Source organism: Castor canadensis, chromosome 3 (assembly GCF_047511655.1).
Source record: "Castor canadensis chromosome 3, mCasCan1.hap1v2, whole genome shotgun sequence".
NCBI classification, from domain to species: domain Eukaryota; kingdom Metazoa; phylum Chordata; class Mammalia; order Rodentia; family Castoridae; genus Castor; species Castor canadensis.
The window spans coordinates 74,627,328-74,646,740 of NC_133388.1; positions in this window are offsets into that span (position 1 = coordinate 74,627,328).

Here is a 19,413-nt window from a genome sequence, read left to right on the forward strand (position 1 = left end):
GTTGGCCTGTATAGTTCAAATCAGAAGGCACAAAATGACTTTTGTCCCCTACAAATGATACCAAGATTGATCAGTGGGTTCTGATAGTGATCTTTAAGTTCCCCATCAAACTTTGTTCTAATGGTTTCATGTATTGGTGATTGGTGCTTGATCCAATTATTTTATTAACAGTTAGAGAATGATGATTTTTAAATTTACCATCTACTTTATGTTTATTAGCTGGAATTCTGTTAATTGCAAATAAACAAAGTACTTTATTCACTAAATATGGCTATTTTGTTATCCTGAAATACTGTTTATGCAGGACCTAATTATTTCTTGCTAAATTTCAGAGTGAAGAATTGGTACCCTAGTTAGTTTCAATGATATCCGGTACACATATTTGCTTTTGAACTTATTTCTGTTACTTAATATCATAAAGTGTCCTTGCTATGGAATATGATGTATTTTTATCCAGTCTCACCATAAAAAAGCTCAGCCTTTGATTCATGTTACAGTTCAATGTCAAGGATTTGTGTGGTGATCTCCATCACAAGTCTGTAATTGATTTCTTATACCAACTAGTCAATCAACTTCAGCAAGGTGAAAACCAATTATCCTAACAGTTGCTCCCAAAATTCCTCTGAGGGAAAGATCGATTTTTGCTTAGGCAATTACCTTGGGAAATTGCATGGGATGAAGAGGAGATAGAGGAGGTGGAAAAGAGGAGACAAAAAGAAGCAGGGTGATGTGGTAAGCACCTGGAGCCAAAGTGAGTAACACTAGCTGAGGGACTTTTTAAAGAATAGGGGAGGATATTAGTCAGGTGTGGTGGCTCACACCTATCTATGATCCCAGCTACTTGGGATGTAGAGAAAGGAGGATCATGATTTGAGGCCAGCTGGGAAAAAAAGCCATGTCTCAAAGAACAAGCCAGGCATGGTGGTACATGCCTGTAATTGCAGCTATGTGGGAGGCATAAATAGGAATCCAGCCCCAAGCAAAATTGTGACCCTATCTGAAAAAGAACTAAAAATTTTTAAAAAGGTGGTGGTGAGGAACTGGTGCATGGCTCAAGTGGTAGAGTGGTTGCCTAGCAAGCATGAGTCCCTGAGGTCAAACCCCATATGAGAGAGAGAGAGAGAGAGAGAGAGAGAGAGAGAGAGAGAGAGAGAGAACATAGACTTTTAATAATTAATATGATATTGTTTATGACACAAAATACTGCCACCTCTCCCAAAACTTTAGTAAACCCTGCTACATAACATATACAATAACTTAATTTAAAGGAATAAAATATTTCATATATTTCAAGGGGAGTGGAAACCAAGGAAAAAGTTTGAGTTCCATGTCACTGTGATATCAACAGAGACCATGCAAGTAGAAGAACAGGATGCTAAACTCTTATTAACCAAGTAGAGGAAGGAATTGAAAAGCATACATGGCTCTGAGAACTGAGGGCTTCTCAAAATTTACAGAAATTCTGAGGGTGTATTTTGGAAATTCCTCTATAAATGGAAGGGTGAGTTGAGTCAGTCATGTCTACATCTTAATCCACAAAGTAACACACAAATAAACTGAATTGTGTCTCAAAGCTTATGATGAATGTATTGGCTATTCCCCCCCGCCTCTTCCTTCACTAGTGGAAGTTTCTCTCTACAGTCCCTGCTACAGTCAAGGTTCCTCAGGTGCTTCTTTGCTTTTCAGCTCCACAGTCAGTAATCTCTCTTCATTTTGAACTTGGTGCTATCTTTTCTTTCAGGCCTTTTGATCATGCCAGTTTCCATTTAGAAGAGTTCAGAGTAGCTTCTATCTCCCTGTGACTGAGGTCTGGGATTCTCACCTTAGGCTTTTATGATCTTCAAAAGATGACCTTCAGAACATTGGCCAGTTCACTGACTCCATTCTTTTTCCCAGACTGGCTGATTTGACTGTTTCAGGAACAAAGAGTTCAAAGCCCTCTTTTGGTGTTTCCACTTTTAAATCTTTTGAAAGCAAATATTTCTTGTCTGAATTTTCTTTCCATTTTCCTAAGTCTCCAAGCACAATCCATTAAAATTGTTAAAATAATGAAAGCTAACATTTGCTGTAAGTTTGGAAAATTCATTTACATAGAACTTACAACCATATTAGATATCTCTTTCTACATAACAACTTTATGAAGAAAAGTATGTTTGCTTTTTTGCTTTGAAACACAGGAGACATGAATGTATGTGTGTCTTTTTTTTTTTGTGGTGAGGATAGATCCAGGGTCTTACACAAGCTAGGCAAGTGCTCTTCCACTGAGCTACATCCCTAGCTTTTCTGGTGAGAATAAAAAGTTGATGATCTAGGGGAGAGAAGTGAGAGCTCTGGAATTGTATCCTTAAAAGACTGGACACCTATACAAGAGGAGGCATGGCTTTAAACAGGATTATGGGCAGTTCATCTGTAGTGAGAGATGGAGTGAAGAGCTTACAGTACACGTACTGGGAATTGGGATCATGCCATGGAAGAAATATGGTAGTGGGTATGAAGAGAATGTGTGGAAGTTCTCTTAGGATTCTTCAATTGTCCAAGTGAGATAAGCAAAGTCATGAACTCATGCATGGATATGTTGAAATATTTGAAAGGAATGAAATAGTTATCTGGGGATAGCAGAACCAATAGACTAAGGAACTATAGCATGAATGCTGGGCACCACTAAAATCTCATTTAAGTTTAAAGTGAGATAATTCAGCTATGTTCAGTTGCCCTAATGTAAGTTTGGAGTAGGCAGAAAATTGGGTTTATCTAGGTTTGTGATTGGTCAAGCAAGTATAATGAAATGACAGGCAAGAGAACTGAATATGTATGCAAGGGAGTTAATATAATGATTAAAAATAAATAAATTAAGGTGATTTAAGAAGAAAATAAGCTTCCCAAGGAATGAGGGAAACAGAAAATATGGCAGGACTAATGGATTGGAGATCCAGGATGGGTAAAGGTATTATTTGAATTAGGGCATTAAAAAAAGTACTACAGTGTGGTGGTCTGACAGTAAGAATATATGAAATGAATATCATAGAAGAGCTAAAATTGTTAGCAAAGGCTAAGACATGGTTATGCACTAATGGCTGGGGTAAGGTAAATGCTAAGGGACCACGAAGAGAAGTTCATCCATGTAGATCTGGAAAATGACAAGGATTAAGGCAACAGGATACAGTGGCTAGAGAGGATAGTACCAGGGAGAGTGACACTGCACCAGGGGTGTAAACATCTCAAGAAATGAGGATGGGTAATCTGGAGGATAATTTCAACAATAATAAAGGTACTCAATTCAATGGCATAAGATTTAAGTGGCAGAGAAATAAGATGGGGAACATAAAATAAAAAATTTTAAATCCTTAGAGATATTCAAGAGGCATTCATAAATCAAGAATAAACTGTTCTGAAAAGAAAACAATCTAAAAATGAAAATTACTGCATGCAAATTGAAAAGTACCATTGCCAAATAAGATCCAATAGATGGCCTGAACCATAAAATGTGCATAAATAAAGAACAAATTAATGGCCTAGAAAATAAAGGTGAGAACATTTCTGTGATACAGGAAAAAATTATAAAGACGTAGTACCTAAAAGAGAAAAGCAGAGAGACTTCTAAGATGTTCAAGAGGAGGGGATGAATACTCAAATCAGCAGAAGAAAATCACCCAGACCTGAGAAAGATCTTATTCTCATATTGAAAGAGCCAGAAAGTGCTGGACATAGCGAATGAAGAAGGAACCATATCTACACACAGCATAGGACACTTAGAATACCCAGGATAAAGCAGAAGTTCTACTATCCATGGGAGGAATAGACTCTTACACCAGGTGTGGTGTCATGTGATTGAAATACCAGATGCTTGGGAAGTGGAGATAGGAGGGTTGAGGTCTGAGGCTAGCCTGGGGTTGGGAAATGTAGTGGGCCATCCTCAAAAACAAGCCGTCACCCAGGTGTAATTCCAGCTGCTAGAGAAGTGAAGGTAGGAGGATCATGATCTATGGGTTACGCAAGGCAAAAGTATGAGGCTGTAAATAAAAAATAACTAAAGCAAAAAGGGTTGGGACTGTGGCTCAAGTGATAGAGCATCTCCCTGGCAAGAACAAAGCCTTGAGTTCAAAACAAAAACAAAACAAAATGCAGAGAAACTAAAAACCAAAACAAAATGCAGAGAAACTAAAGCAGATACCTCAAAAGCAACTGAGGCCAATAGGAAAAGGGGACCAGGAACTAGAGAAAAGGTTAGATCAAAAAGAATTAACCTAGAAGGTAACACACGCACAGGAAATCAATGTGAGTCAACTCCCTGTATAGCTATCCTTATCTTAACTAGCAAAAACCCTTGTTCCTTCCTATTATTGCTTATACTCTCTCTTCAACAAAATTAGAAATAAGGGCAAAATAGTTTCTGCTGGGTATTGAGGGGGTGGGGGGGAGAGGGAGGGGTGGAGTGGGTGTTAACGGAGGGGGTGGGGGGAGGGGGGAGAAATGACCCAAACATTGTATGCACATATGAATAATAAAAAAAAACAAGGTCAGATGAATGTTCAAGATAAAGATCACATTTCCTATCCAAAAAAAAAAAAGGATAGACTATTACTTACTTCAGGAATGAGAAACAGATTAGAATTGAACTTGTTTTGGTTGAACCACTTTTGTGTGAAAATGACTTTTCTGTTATGGTAAAAGAGAAGCCCCATTAAACATTACACTTCCCATCCTTATCATTTTTATGTGTATAGTAAAGTACATTCACATGGTTGAGCAACACATCTCTAGAACTTTATCATCTTGCAAAACTGGAAGTCTACACTCGTTAAACACGAATCCCTGTTCTACTCCTCAGTCATAGGAAACCACCTTCCTACTTTCTGTTGCTATGGCTTGTGACTACATCAGGAACTTGACAGGAGTGGACTCTTATGGCATTTGTGCTTTTGTGACTGATACTTCACTTAGTATCACATCCTTAAGGTTTGTCCATGTGTACGTATGACAGACTTTCTTTTTAAAGCTGTGTAACACTCCTAGAGTGAAACATTTTAATGTAGATGTCTATGTTCAGTCTAACTATAATCAAAACAGATAGCAAAATTAAGTCATCTTAAGGCATAAGACTTCATTTGAGTATTCAGTGCACAGGGACTTAAGGAAATTTTGGATAATATAAAGAAAAATATTTATTAGAAGTACAAGGAGAAAGTAATATCTGAATTCTCAGCTAAAAATTTAATATATCCTTTTCAGAATTTGAAAGATCAAATAAATAAAAGTAGGTAAGATTTCAATAGCCAGTAGCAACCTTGATTTAATGTATCTTTTTCTCTCTCTATCTCTACGTGATGTACACATACATAAAAATACACATTCTTTTTAATCATCACAAAATATATAAATTTAATAGAGCTCTACTATAATCTCAATATATTCCAAAATCCAGAAGTAATTCAGACTATATACTCTAATCACAGTGCAACAAAATTAGAAATAGTAAGAAAAGGTTAGATTATAAGTTTTCTAGAACTGGCAGAATGGCTCAAGTGGTAGAGTACCTGCCTAGCAAGTGTGAGTACTGGTTCAAACCCCAATACTGCCATAAAAAGGTTTTCTAATATTTAAAAATTACTTTTGAAAAGGCATTTAATCAGTGCAGAAGTGGGAGGTGAGGTGAGATTTCATTTTCTTAAAAAAATACATACCTTTCTACTAAGGTTTTACAATGTTACTTCTGTAATTAAAAAATAAAAATCTATGAAAGACAAAATAATTAGCAACTTATACCTTCAGTGAGTCAAATTCTGTAATTCTGAAATTCTAAAATTTCAAATGTTCTTGTTTTTTATTTTCATGAATGCCATAGATGTTGGCATTACTACATTGAGATACTGAGCCATAGCTACAAATCTGGTGAGAGATTAATTGATAAATTGATTTCCCCTACTTGGTACTTATTATATGAGTATACCTTTCCTCTAGACATTGTTTATAATATGAAACACCCATTTTTATGCATACAAGTCAGAACCATATTATAGGAGAGTGATATTTCTACAGTTTTCTTGCTTAATGCTGCTAACAGAAATTAATTTTTTCAGATGTTTTTGTTTGCCAAGGACAAATTCTAGCTGCTGATTGAGGCAGTAGAGTTCACTGTGTGCCTCATTCTCTGAGAAATAAATACAAGGAAATGATGATTTTTTTATTACGAGGTACAAGGTCTTTCATTCCTTGGGAGGAACAGACATTTCTGTGTTTTGGAAAGTTTATAAGTAAACCCTCATTTTGACAAAAAATCTTTTAAAAACAAATATCTTGTATCAAAGAAAATATAAAATATTTTTCTTTAAGTAACAAAATGGGAGTCTTTGTTCCCATTTCCTGTGTGGGGAACAGGAAATGCTTCTCTCTCTTTTTTCTTCCCCCCCTACCCTGCTCCGTTCCTCTCCTAATAAACTTGACTGTTACTTCTACTAAAAAAAATAGTAAAAAAATGTACAAAATAATGAAGCCATCTTATTCAAAATGAAATTGCATAACCTCTTAGGACATGTGTTCAGACTTGAAATTCCTCTCAACCTATTTTCAAAAATCTAATTGTTCGTTTTCAACCCTTTTCTCTAATGTCCCCTTTACACTGGGACCTCCTGCGAAAGTCACAATCTGAACTCCTCCTTTCTTAATTTTTCTCAAATGATCCTCAAGATCCTTCTCATTCTACATATAGAGCCCTTCATCTCTTATCAATCTATCATCCCTATTTTCTCCTGAGCCCAATATGGGGTCGAGTAAAACAAATGCTTTTCCATGTAATAGGACCTATGTTCCTTGGAGGGTTGGGATTTTAAAATAAGCAGGTCTCAGTAGTCTACAACTTCTTTCCCTAGTGCCCTACAGAGGTAACACACTTTTTTCAAGGACAAATTGTAAAGATACTGGTAATTCTTCTTATTAGAGTATGCTCAAATACTGTATTTTACATTTCCAAATATACCTTGCTATGTTCTTGAAACATTATTTATTTCCCCAAGGTAATCAAGAAACTCCAGAGAGTGTACCAACATCAATTCTAGAAGAAAAATATTTGCTTTATGTGTGTGAGCTATCAGGACTTTAATTTGGTGAAAGTCAATTTTATATAATCATGTCATTTCTGTATGTCTGACACAAGATAAAACAAAGGAGAATGTTTTCACTATATATGGGACTTAAAGTTGATTTAATTACATTTGTTTTAACACTTGGGCTGTATATAAATTAGTCGTGTGATAGGAAAGCTGAAACTATGACTGTCAACTTATGCTCACAGCTGCCTTAAATAATTTGATCTTTTCAGTGGGAAAGGGATCATGGAAATCTGAGATACTTCCAGTGCATCCATGGGTTTATTTATTTATTACCTGGAAAGTCCTTGCTGAGGGATCAGGGCAGGGCACACTGGTGCCATTCCAGAGAAGTTCTACTTGTACTGACGAATTCCTTCTTAACTTCAGAATAGATTTCTCTACTGAGGCACTCAATAGATGAAATAGCCTAAGATGTTTTTCAGCAAAGATGTGTTTTAGAGGCTTAGAAGAAGCACATCAAATCTGCAGGAAAGGTTTGAAATCATCAAACTCACTGACAGCCAAGCAAGATCAAGCAGTAAACTCTAGGTAGAGGTATGGGTGGTATCAAAGGGTTAAGATGCAAGGAGATCACTAGCAAGGACAGTATTTCCTTAACACCCTATTGTACACAGCACTGATCTAAGAGTAATTTACATTACTTTGTACTCCTGGAAATTTCCTTTGAAGCCTAAGATATTTCTCATTCCTTTCTTTGAACTATGCTTTTTTTCACCATTTGTTCCACTTGTATAACTCAACTTCTTCATTTGTAGCTTACGATTTTCTCACTTTTTTTCCTTTTCTTTAAAACTGATCCACCTGTATTTTTTTCTTAGCAGCCCATTTCCCCCTTCTCTTGATTGATTTCATACTTGTTTCTGTATTTGCTTCAAAGAACAAAATTGTTAGGGCTTGGGGTAAGGGTTATTGTGCCTGACTTCCCTTACTTGCCATCCTGAGGCTTGTTTGAGGATCATATTTCCATACATTTTCAGTTTAAAGTGCAGTTTCTTAGTGTTTCTAGTGCAAATCCATAGCTCTGGTGAAATCTGAAGGGTCGCTGGGGGACCAGCCTGGTCCTATGATCTTGAATGACCAACTTAAAGGCAGTGTTTGGAGACAGATTTGAATAGGCGTCAGAGGCTTGGGTGCCATTTAAGAGAAAAACATCTTCATGCTTCCCAGCTGTCCCAGCCCTTGGCAATTTCAGACTCATGGGGTTTCTTTCAAGAAGCACCTGTTTGCATTGTAGCCTGAATTTGTAGCAAATTATTTCTACACTGTTGGAAATAACATCAAATTGGCTCTTTTACCAGGCACGCTGGACGGGCGCATTTGGGTTTCGTAGATGTTTGTGTGTTCTTGTAGTGTGAAAATGCCTTTATTTAAAACAAATACATTTTCCAGCTCATTATCCCACAGTGTGAAGCCCAATTCTGTTAAAAATAATGGCAATGACTGAATTATTTTGCTGAGAAAAACAGGTATCCACATGCCACTCTCAATCCAAACTTTGTTTCCAGAAAGCTCTTGGTGCATCATTTTGGAATATTGTAGCTTGAAAATTTAAGAACCACTCCTCTCAAGTTACTGTTATCAGTATTTTTACTGATCTGATGCTAAAGAATCCTTATACAACCATCAATATATTGCATCCTTTTTAAATTACTAGGGAAAGAAGGGAGCTTTTTTCTATTTCTATTCCTTAAAAATATTGAAACTCATTAGGTACTATTATCTTGTCTAAAGGAAAATAAAAAGGTTGACTTTAATTCTTGTTAAATATATTTTAAAAATCTAATTTGATTTGGAAAAACAATAGTAAAGAGATGAAAAAGAACTTTTGAGATGCAGAAGTTCCAACAAAACATTCACATGAAGTCTAAGATCCTCAGGTCCATGAGCCTCTGCCTCCTTCAAAATGGTCAGCCTCTACATCCTTGGTCCATATTTATCTTTGTCAGAATGGCAGTAGGCACATTTTCATGGCTTATTCTTCCCCCCATCTCTAATTTGAAAGGAATTAGTTTTAGGCATTAAAGGATGTGGCAAGGAGGAGAGAACTGAATGCTCTCTACACCAGAAATTGTTTTCAGTGTCTGAAACTTCATGTTATTCAAGCAACTAGGGTTGATCATTAATTCTCAATAAAAATTCTAAAGTGGAAGCATTCTTGTTATTCAGGGAGACTGGAAAATTCCTCCAGGCCAAAACAATATTTGCAGTGCAAAAATTAGTGTGCAAGAAAATTTGGACCATGATGGTATTGGCTCTCCTGAAAAAAGATACTTCACAGAGAACATTCTTTTATTTTTTATTGTTCTTTTATTCGTATGTGCATACAAGGCTTGATTCATTTCTCCCCTCTGCCCCCACCCCCTCCCTTACCACCCACTCCGCCCCCTCCCTCTCCCCCCAACCCCTTCAATACCTGGCAGAAACTATTTTGCCCTTATCTCTAATTTTGTTGAAGAGAGAGTATAAGCAATAATAGGAAGGACCAAGCGTTTTTGCTGGTTGAGATAAGGATAGCTATACAGGGCATTGACTCACATTGATTTCCTGTGCGTGGGTGTTACCTTCTAGGTTAATTCTTTTTGATCTAACCTTTTCTCTAGTTCCTGGTCCCCTTTTCCTATTGGCCTCAGTTGCTTTTAAGGTATCTGCTTTAGTTTCTCTGCGTTAAGGGCAACAAATGCTAGCTAATTTTTTAGGTGTCTTACCTATCCTCACCCCTCCCTTGTGTGCTCTAGCTTTTATCTTGTGCTCAAAGTCCAATCCCATTGTTGTGTTTGCCCTTGATCTAATGTCCGCATATGAGGGAGAACATATGATTTTTGGTCTTTTGGGGCAGGCTAACCTCACTCAGAATGATGTTCTCCAATTCCATCCATTTACCAGCGAATGATAACATTTCGTTCTTCTTCATGGCTGCATAAAATTCCATTGTGTATAAATACCACATTTTCTTAATCCATTTGTCAGTGGTGGGGCATCTTGGCTGTTTCCATAACTTGGCTATTGTGAATAGTGCTGCAATAAACATCGGTGTGCAGGTGCCTCTGGAGTAACCTGTGTCACAGTCTTTTGGGTATATCCCCAAGAGTGGTATTGCTGGATCATATGGCAGATCTATGTTTAGATTTTTAAGTAGCCTCCAAATTTTTTTCCAGAGTGGTTGTACTAGTTTACATTCCCACCAGCAGTGTAAGAGGGTTCCTTTTTCCCTGCATCCTCACTAACATTGTCACTATAGCTATTTTCCTGGCTCGCAATGGTGCCCCTGGAATAGTATTGTGAGATACTGAGGAAAAAACCCCCTGCATTTTATACTTTCCTCTTGGACATTCATATCACACTTTAACACATTAAAAGTTCTAGTAAGTATTTCAATGATTTATTTATTTCATTATTTCCCAGCTTACTCTTTTTGATGCCCTTTTAATATGCAACATTTATTATCATTCTGGAGTTCCATAGACAGAAGGATATTTTTGCATGGTGGGTTTTGTAAGGAAGATTTCTAGAATAATCTCCTGATGTACAGGTAATAGAAAGAAATAGGACATGCACTGATACTGTCAAAAGTATTCTCGGAAGATGTGTGAAGTCACAGGATATAAGGAAGATGAAGCACTAGGTATAAAAATAAAAATGTAATTCTGTCTCAAATTAAGTTTAGACTTTTCTGACAAGACTATCAATCTGATTTTTTAAGTGATCACAATTTATTTTTTCTTTTTTTCCCTAAAGCCAACTTAGTTAAAAGGTTGAACATGCTCCACAGTGTTTCAGTTTAGGAAATAAGTCTCCTAAACTGAAACTCCTAAGACTTCTGTCATCACTTTCATGTTAGAGCAACATTTGTTTTTGCTTTTAAGCACTTATGTGCTCTCTGGGAAAGAAGCATGTAACTGCCGTGTTGTGTGGTATATGTATCCCTCTAAGTTACAGAAAGTTTAAGCACAAGAGTTTTGTTGGGGTCTGTGAGGGAACAATTTTTTATGAAAACTGGGTTGTTCTCAGGGGGAAATCACTAAAAAACACTGAAGCCTGTCCCTCTGAGGGATGCAATGGCAACTTTCTAGTGGGATCATGGTGGTGTTCATGAAAAGTTTTTTTCAAAGGCAATTTCAAATGCATATACTTTCATCCAGCAAGAGAAGGAAAAGTGCACTGGATCCTGGCTGGAAAGCTAGATACAGGTTCCTCCTGGAAATTTAATGACATTTTCCCAGACCTGGAAAAGGAAAGGAAGAAGAGGCGTATTTTCTACTTCTAAATAAATAAACAAGTCTTTTTATTTCCATTTGGGAAATTTAGCTAATTTGAGAAAAGGTAGAAGGGGAGTAAAGAACTAAAAGAAGGAGTAAGGAAGGGTCAGACTAGTCCATGACTATTTGCTCTTGAAACCAGGGTCCTGATTTTGATGGCTCTGATCACTTCTACCTTCCTCTCCCAGGGCACAAAAAGAACAGAATTAGGTATTTCTTATTGACCATTAGACTTGGGAGATTAGAAAAAGTGCACATTAATGAGCACACATTAAAGTGAAAGATTAACAAAATATGGTACTTATGATTCTCTGCTATGTACAACCTTTGTTTTCTATGTGCTTGTTAATGAGAGACTTTACCTATGGGGTACAGTTAGTTAACCAATTAACTGGAAATTACCTCCCAAGAATTAACTGGAGTTTTATGGTCTAAAGGTAGAAAAGCCCCTAGAAGAGGAACTGAATAGTTTAATTTCTATTGAAATTAGAAAGGCTTTGTAGTTTTTTTCTGTTGTCTTCTAAGATTTTGACATCTTTTCAAACATGATCTAGACCTAGCTTTGAATAGACTAGTCTATAATGTAGAGATGTAAATACTATTTAAATGAGGAAAGAAGGTTTTATTTAATGTTAAAACCATCATGACTCTTGTTATAAGTATAGAACCAGTATTTTAAAAATATAGCAGATTCAGGATGTATGACAGTGTAATTATGGAAGGGAATTTTAAATTGGTACGTAGGTACATTTAAAACACAAACCTGAAAATTTTCCCTTAAAAACACATTGCCCACAAGCTTTGAGATTCTATGTTGTCACTTTACCAATAGATCTAAAGCTTATGTAACACACACACACGAAGAAGAAGATGGGAGTATAAACAGTTTAGTAGTCTTAACTAGAGTCATTTAAGTGTGTTACTCTACATGTTGTATTAGCTAAGGTGCATTTTAAGATATAGGATATGTAAGCAAGCATGGGATCTTGTATTTGTAGTTGATATCAGCAGCAGAGATTATTAAAATATTAACCTAAATGCCATGAATTACTTCAAATCCCAAGAGTCACATTCATGGCACAAGAGACACAAAGGCTGAGTACAATACCCAGGTCAAAAGACTATTGAACAGTCACTAAAGTACAGTCTGACTGAAAAGACTGCTAGAAATTGACTGATTGACTAAAGAAGACTTTGACTCAATCAATTTTCTTGAGATGCCAATAGCAAAGCAGCCTGGGTGTGTAATACAAATGCAAAAATATGGCCCTATAATAGCTCCTGGTCTTCAAGCTCAGATTTGGTTCAGAAATGGCTCCCTAGACAATGATAATCATTCCATGCAGTAGAATCACAGAACAACTAAGTGCCAGTGACTGCAAGTGTGTATTGATAAGGTTCTTTATGGTACGATATTAAATTAAGCCTTTTCATGTGCATAGAGGACACAGCTTAATAATGCTTCATAAGCATGACCTCTGGGTTTTGTCTACTTGAATTTTTCTGAACCTTCTCTTTTCCAGAAAGATAGTAGGATTATACCTCACTAATCCATTAAACTAAATTTGATCATGAGATTTACATTGACCACAGAAATGTGGATAGGAGTGACATGTATTACCTCCACGTACAGGAATCTCCCTATATAGCTATCCTTATCTCAACTAGCAAAAATCCTTTGTCCTTATTATTGTTTATACTCTCTCTTCAACAAAATTAGAGATAAGGGCAAAACAGTTTCTGCCTGGAAGCAAGGAGTGGGGGGGGGGGCGAAGGAGGGGGCGAGGGGAAAGGGAAAGAGTGAGGGGTAGGGGAGAGAAATGACTCAAACATTGTATGCACATACAAATAAACAGCAAAAAAAAAAAAAAGTCTGTAGACAAGTCTTTGTCTCTTTCCAGGGAGGATGTCTAGATAAAATATCCTTCAAATGTGGTTTTTCATTTTAATGATTCAAAGTATATTTATTAAATTTTTGCTTTACTAAAATTTCATAAAATTACCATTGGAGTGAGCTTTCTTTCACTCCTGTGTTCTCCTGACCTAACTGGAGGTGATGGGAGACTCAGAAAGGACAAATGATAGAAGACAGACATGCATTAAGTGGGGCCAGGTGTGCAGGGCACTCGGATGGAGATACACAACAGCCTCATTGCTTTTTTCCTCTATTATTCTCTTCATTTACTATTCTTTAAGGCCTTACTTCTAAAGTCTTTCTTTTCTGTTCTTTAAAGTCTCTTTCCTTAGACTCCCTCTGTCCCATGTTTTCTTTAATCTCTCTTAAAGTGTCGGTGCTCAGACTTACACTGTTCCATGTTCCCCTTAATCTCAGCATAGCTTAGCTGCAGCAGCAGCAGTGTCATTCTGCAGCAATCCCCTCACAAGCTGCCAACCAATCAATCTATCCCCCATCAAAAAACCTTTCCATTAATCCTCCATCAAAAAACCCCCATGTCCTCCTTCAGGGAGTCTTTTATATCCAGTGGTAAACAGGAGGTGGAGTGTGATATTGTAACAAGAAAAACCTGTGTTCCTACTTCTCTGAATGAAAACAACTTAGGAAAAGCAGCTGTGCTCCATTTTGCACTTCACTCTCTTCTGCAGCTGGGGTTGTGCCAAACTCAGCCTGCCGATTATTAGGCACAGCTGTCTTATGTCAAATCCTCATAGGCTTCTCATAATCCACTCCCCACAACCATGGTGTTTAATTTTTTTTCTTTAAATTATTTTTATGAAAACCACATGCCTTGAAATTAGGTGAACATTTCTACACAGACATTTCATAAATGAAACCATAAATTGAATAAGTACATAATATATAATGAGTATCTACCTATGCATACCAAAACACATATATTCATCTGAAACATTTTCTTTTCAAATACTTCTGTATTTCATTTATTGTTTATACATTTATTTATATGTATATACTTTGGGCCACCTCTCCATCCCCCTCCCCCTCCCCATCCCCCTCCCCGTCCCCCTCACCTCCTCACTTCAACTGGGTCTTGAGTAACTGTGAGAAGCAGAGTCTCCCTGTCAATAATAATGGACAGGTAGTATGAATGAGAAATATATTTTTGCTAATTTAAACCCTGATTTTTTCTTGTAGTACTGGGGTTTTGAACTCAGGGCCTCATTCTTGCTAGACAGGTGCTCTTGAGATTTTCTTTTGTAAACATCATAATCTATCTACACTGGCTGATACAAATATCATGTGTTTTTGCTCCTATTAACTCTCCTGGTATCCAGCAAAGCAAATGAGTATAATTCAAAAATATCTAGTGCTTTTTTGTGCCTAGCATCTATTATGACATTTCTATTAGGGCCTTTCTCCAATTTCTTTCCTGATAATAATCAGGACTGACAAACACCTGTGTCTGGCTTAATCAGCTGTTCCAAAAAACAACAGGCTAGATGTACCAGATCCACAAGGCACGTTTAAGTAATAATAATTCAAATCCATGCATTGTTTGGCCTATATTTAGATGTCCATAATTCCAGTTACATTTCAGCAGATGTAAAGTCACTTTTAAAGTTGTAGTTTAAAATAATCCAATAACTATTTTGTGTCAATGTATTAACTCCATAGGTGAGTGAAAGCCACAATTTACTTTCTCCATTTGATGCATGATGGCACTGCCTTCTTAGCCAGTAGGGCTTGTTCTTGCCTACATTCCCATAATCCAAGGATAGCCAAGGCCTGCTGTTTCCTGGTACATAATTCTCTCTGAGCATCCCATTTTCCCTTTCATGGCCAATGCTTGGCTCAATGCTCTGCCCATCACTTTCTGCATTACTGTGTCTTTCTTTCTCCATTTCTCAGGACCCAATCTATGTTCCATGTTGTGGTCAGTTTCTTTCTAAATCATATCTGACTTTTCAGTCAAAAATGAGAAACTAGAATTTATATTCTGATAAAATTTTAATGTGTCTTCTATGGTTTCCACTTTCTGGACTCATTCTCCTTTTATTGTTTGGCATTAGTATTTGAGCTTCTTATTCCTATCACATATATGAACTCAGTTAAAAATTTCAAATTATGTAGGAAGACATTTGTTACATTGTAGTAGGAGAGATAATCTTTTCTTATTATACTATATGTACTACAGCACAAAATGTATTGCTTAAAATTCAGGTCAGATTATGTGTTTGTCTTTTTATCAAAAAATGTACTGGCTTCCTTGTTCCCACAAAATAAAGCAATTTTATGATATCTAAATTTATTTCTAACTTCACCTACTATTTTCTCCTTCAAAGCAGAAACTTTTATTATTGACTAGTATATTTTATATGAATTAGCACATCATCAAAATAACTGGGTTTAGAATTGATTTGCTGAATAAATTATTTATCCTAATGACTAATCCTTGGTATAAAAGGCTGGGGTAATTTAACAAATTTGCTGACAATTTAATGTACCATTAATAAAATTACAATAAATACCTTCAAATGATAAAAACAATGATTCCAGTTGGGTTGAGTTAGTCATTTGAGCATTAACTCTCATTTGTAAATTTGATGGAAAATGACTTCTTTCAAAATGGTGAAATTTGAGGATTTTCCAAGATGGCGGCTAGAGGTAGGAAGCAGAAAGCAAGCCTCCTATAGTGAAATATTGGAGAGATGCTGGAGACACACTTTGCAGGCATAATCACTGAGAAAAGGCATAACTTTGACCCCTCAACACCTCCAGCCGGTGCAGAGAATCTCCACCTCATGCTAAACGGAGAAACAAAGAGGGCCCCCGGGGCCACCAGTGGCCAGCGCCCATACGGCTTGGGAAGATGCAGTACCCCCACAGACAAGCCTAGGCCAGAGCAGCATAGCCCCCTGGACAGACTGACCTCCACCCAGGGAAAAAAAAAGAGAAACTGAGTAATAAGCAATAAGAACAATTAAGACACGCTGGAAAGAGGGTGGGGCAGCCTGAGCGCTGAAGATTGGGGGAAGGGAATCCTTCCCGGGACTGTAAATAAACAAGCCGGGCGGGTGGGAGAGGCTCTGGTGGGAGCGGGACGCACACCCAGCAACCAGGAGTGGGAAAGCTTGTGAGAGTGGCGGAGGGAGGAAAACTCCACAGGAGAGGAGGGAAGACCAACTTCCCATGTGAACTGTAAATAAACATGGCGGCCAGCAGGAGCAGCAGCACCGCCCAGTAAGCAGGAGCAGGAAAGCTTGTGAAAGTGGCAGTGGAAGGAAAACTGCACAGAAGAGGGGGAGAAGACCCACCTCCCTACATGAACTGTAAATAAACACGCAGGCCTAACAATGCGGGGGCAGTGTCACTTTTCCCAGTGCTTGGAAGGGGAAAGCCTGTAGCAGAGGCTCCCGCACAGGAGAACTCTGAACAAACAAAGCCTGTGGGACCAGGTGAGTGCTAGCTCACCCCAGAGATCTGCATAAATAATGCCGCCAGCTACAGCAGGCTGAGAGCAGCAGGCAGGCAAGCCACAGTTGCAGATACCTCAGAACTGTCTCCAGACTCTTTTTTTTTTTCTTTTTCTCCCTACCTTTGATGAGAAAACAACCGAATTACACCTGCAAGCCGAAAAACTTACTGAAACTGTATTGCATTTGAACTTGGGACACTTGATGGGGCTTTGTGTGTGTGTGTGTGTGTGTGTGTGTGTATGTGTGTGTAGTTTTGTTCTACTTTATGCATCCCCTTTGATGAGACAACTACAGAACAACATCTGAGGCACCATCTCCAGGACTGGAGACTGAGATGGACACTCAAATTATTAAGACTGAAACTGCATTGCATATAAACTTGGAAGTTTTTTGGTTTTTTTTTTTTTAATTTTCTATTTCCATTTTATTTTAATTCATTTATATATATAGATATTTCTTTCATTTACTTATTTTTTATTTTATTATCTTTGATTTTCAATCCTCTCTCTGTCTCTCTAATGTCTGTTCAGCTTACTGTCAATTAGTACACTAACACTCTCTGTTTATACCTTTGAAACTCTCTTGTCTGAAACCTTGTTCTGTTTTCTCCCTCTTGTCTGTATATTTGTTTTCCCCTTTTCTTTAACTTCTTGCTTTCCATCTCAGCTCACCCTTCCATTCTAAATATTACCATTGTTATTATTACAAGCTAGAAAATACTTAATTGCACACAGTACAGGGACAGTAACAACACCAAAGACAATGACAGGAAGACAGAAAAAACAGGGAAACCAGTTTCCCCACAGCAAAAAAATTAGTACAGGAACCAGAGGGGAATGAAGAGAACAGAAACTCAGATCCAGACTCCAACAAAATGAAGATAAACTATGCCAAAGGACCCAATGAAGCCCACAAGAATAATTTAAAAGAAGACATACTAGAGTTAGTAGGAATAGGTAAGATCTTTCTCAATGAAACCCCAGCAGCTCAGCAACTAAGAAATAGCATAGATAAATGGGACCTCATAAAGCTAAAAAGCTTCTGTTCATCAAAAGAAATGGTCTCTAAATTGAAGAGAACACCCACAGAGTGGGAGAAAATATTTGCCAACTATACATCAGACAAGGACTGATAACCAGAATATATAGGGAACTTAAAAAACTAAATTCTCCCAAAACTAATGAACCAATAAAGAAATGGGCAAGTGAACTAAACAGAACTTTCTCAAAAGAAAAAATTCAAATGGCCAGAAAACACATGAAAAAATGCTTACCATCTCTAGCAATAAAGGAAATGCAAATTAAAACCACGCTAAGATTCCACCTCACCCCTGTTAGAATAGCCATCATCAGCAACACCACCAACAACAGGTGTTGGCGAGGATGCGGGGAAAAGGAACCCTCTTACACTGTTGGTGGGGATGTAGACTAGTACAACCACTCTGGAAAAAAAATTGGAGGCTACTTAAAAATCTAGACATGGATCTACCATTTGATCCAGCAATACCACTCTTGGGGATATACCCAAAAGACTGTGACACAGGTTACTCCAGAGGCACCTGCACACCCATGTTTATTGCGGCACTATTCACAATAGCCAAGTTATGGAAACAGCCAAGATGCCCCAGCACTGACGAATGGATTAAGAAAATGTGGTATCTATACACAATGGAATTTTATGCAGCCATGAAGAAGAACGAAATGTTATCATTCGCTGGTAAATGGATGGAATTGGAGAACATCATTCTGAGTGAGGTTAGCCTGGCCCAAAAGACCAAAAATCGTATGTTCTCCCTCATATGTGGACATTAGATCAAGGGCAAACACAACAATGGGATTGGACTTTGAGCACAAGATAAAAGTGAGAGCACACAAGGGAGGGGTGAGGATAGGTAAGACACCTAAAAAATTAGCTAGCATTTGTTGCCCTTAATGCAGAGAAACTAAAGCAGATACCTTAAATGCAACTGTGGCCAATAGGAAAAGGGGAACTGGTACTAGAGAAAAGGTTAGATCAAAAAGAATTAACCTAGAAGGTAACACCCACACAGGAAATCAATGTGAGTCAATGCCCTGTATAGCTATCCTTATCTCAAGCAGCAAAAACCCTTGTTCCTTCCTGTTATTGCTTATACTCTCTCTACAACAAAATTAGAAATAAGGGCAAAATAGTTTCTGCTGGGTATTGAGGGGGTTAGGGGGAGAGGGAGGGGGCGGAGTGGGTGGTAAGGGAGGGGGTGGGGGCAGAGGGGAGAAATGAACCAAGCCTTGTATGCTCATATGAATAATAAAAGAAAAAAAAACCAAAATGGTGAAATTCAATGGTCTTCCAAATACTATTGAAGAAAATAGAATAAAAAACAATGGAAAAGATTTTCTATATAAATACTGTTGTAACTGCTACACCAGCAATGCAGGGCAGACTTATATCTAGCATTTATAGAAAGTACAACATCCATTTTAAATGAGGCCTGGATTTGCCCATATTGATAAGCAAACAAGGGTTCTAAATAAGGATTATACAAAGAGAATGTAGTTGTTTGGAGGCAGCTAGGAAAAGTAGTTTAGAGAAGGTGAAATTAAAGCTAGGCATGGTGGTGCATGTTTGTAATCCCAGATAATTGGGAGGCAGAGATAACAGGATTATGGTCTGAAGTC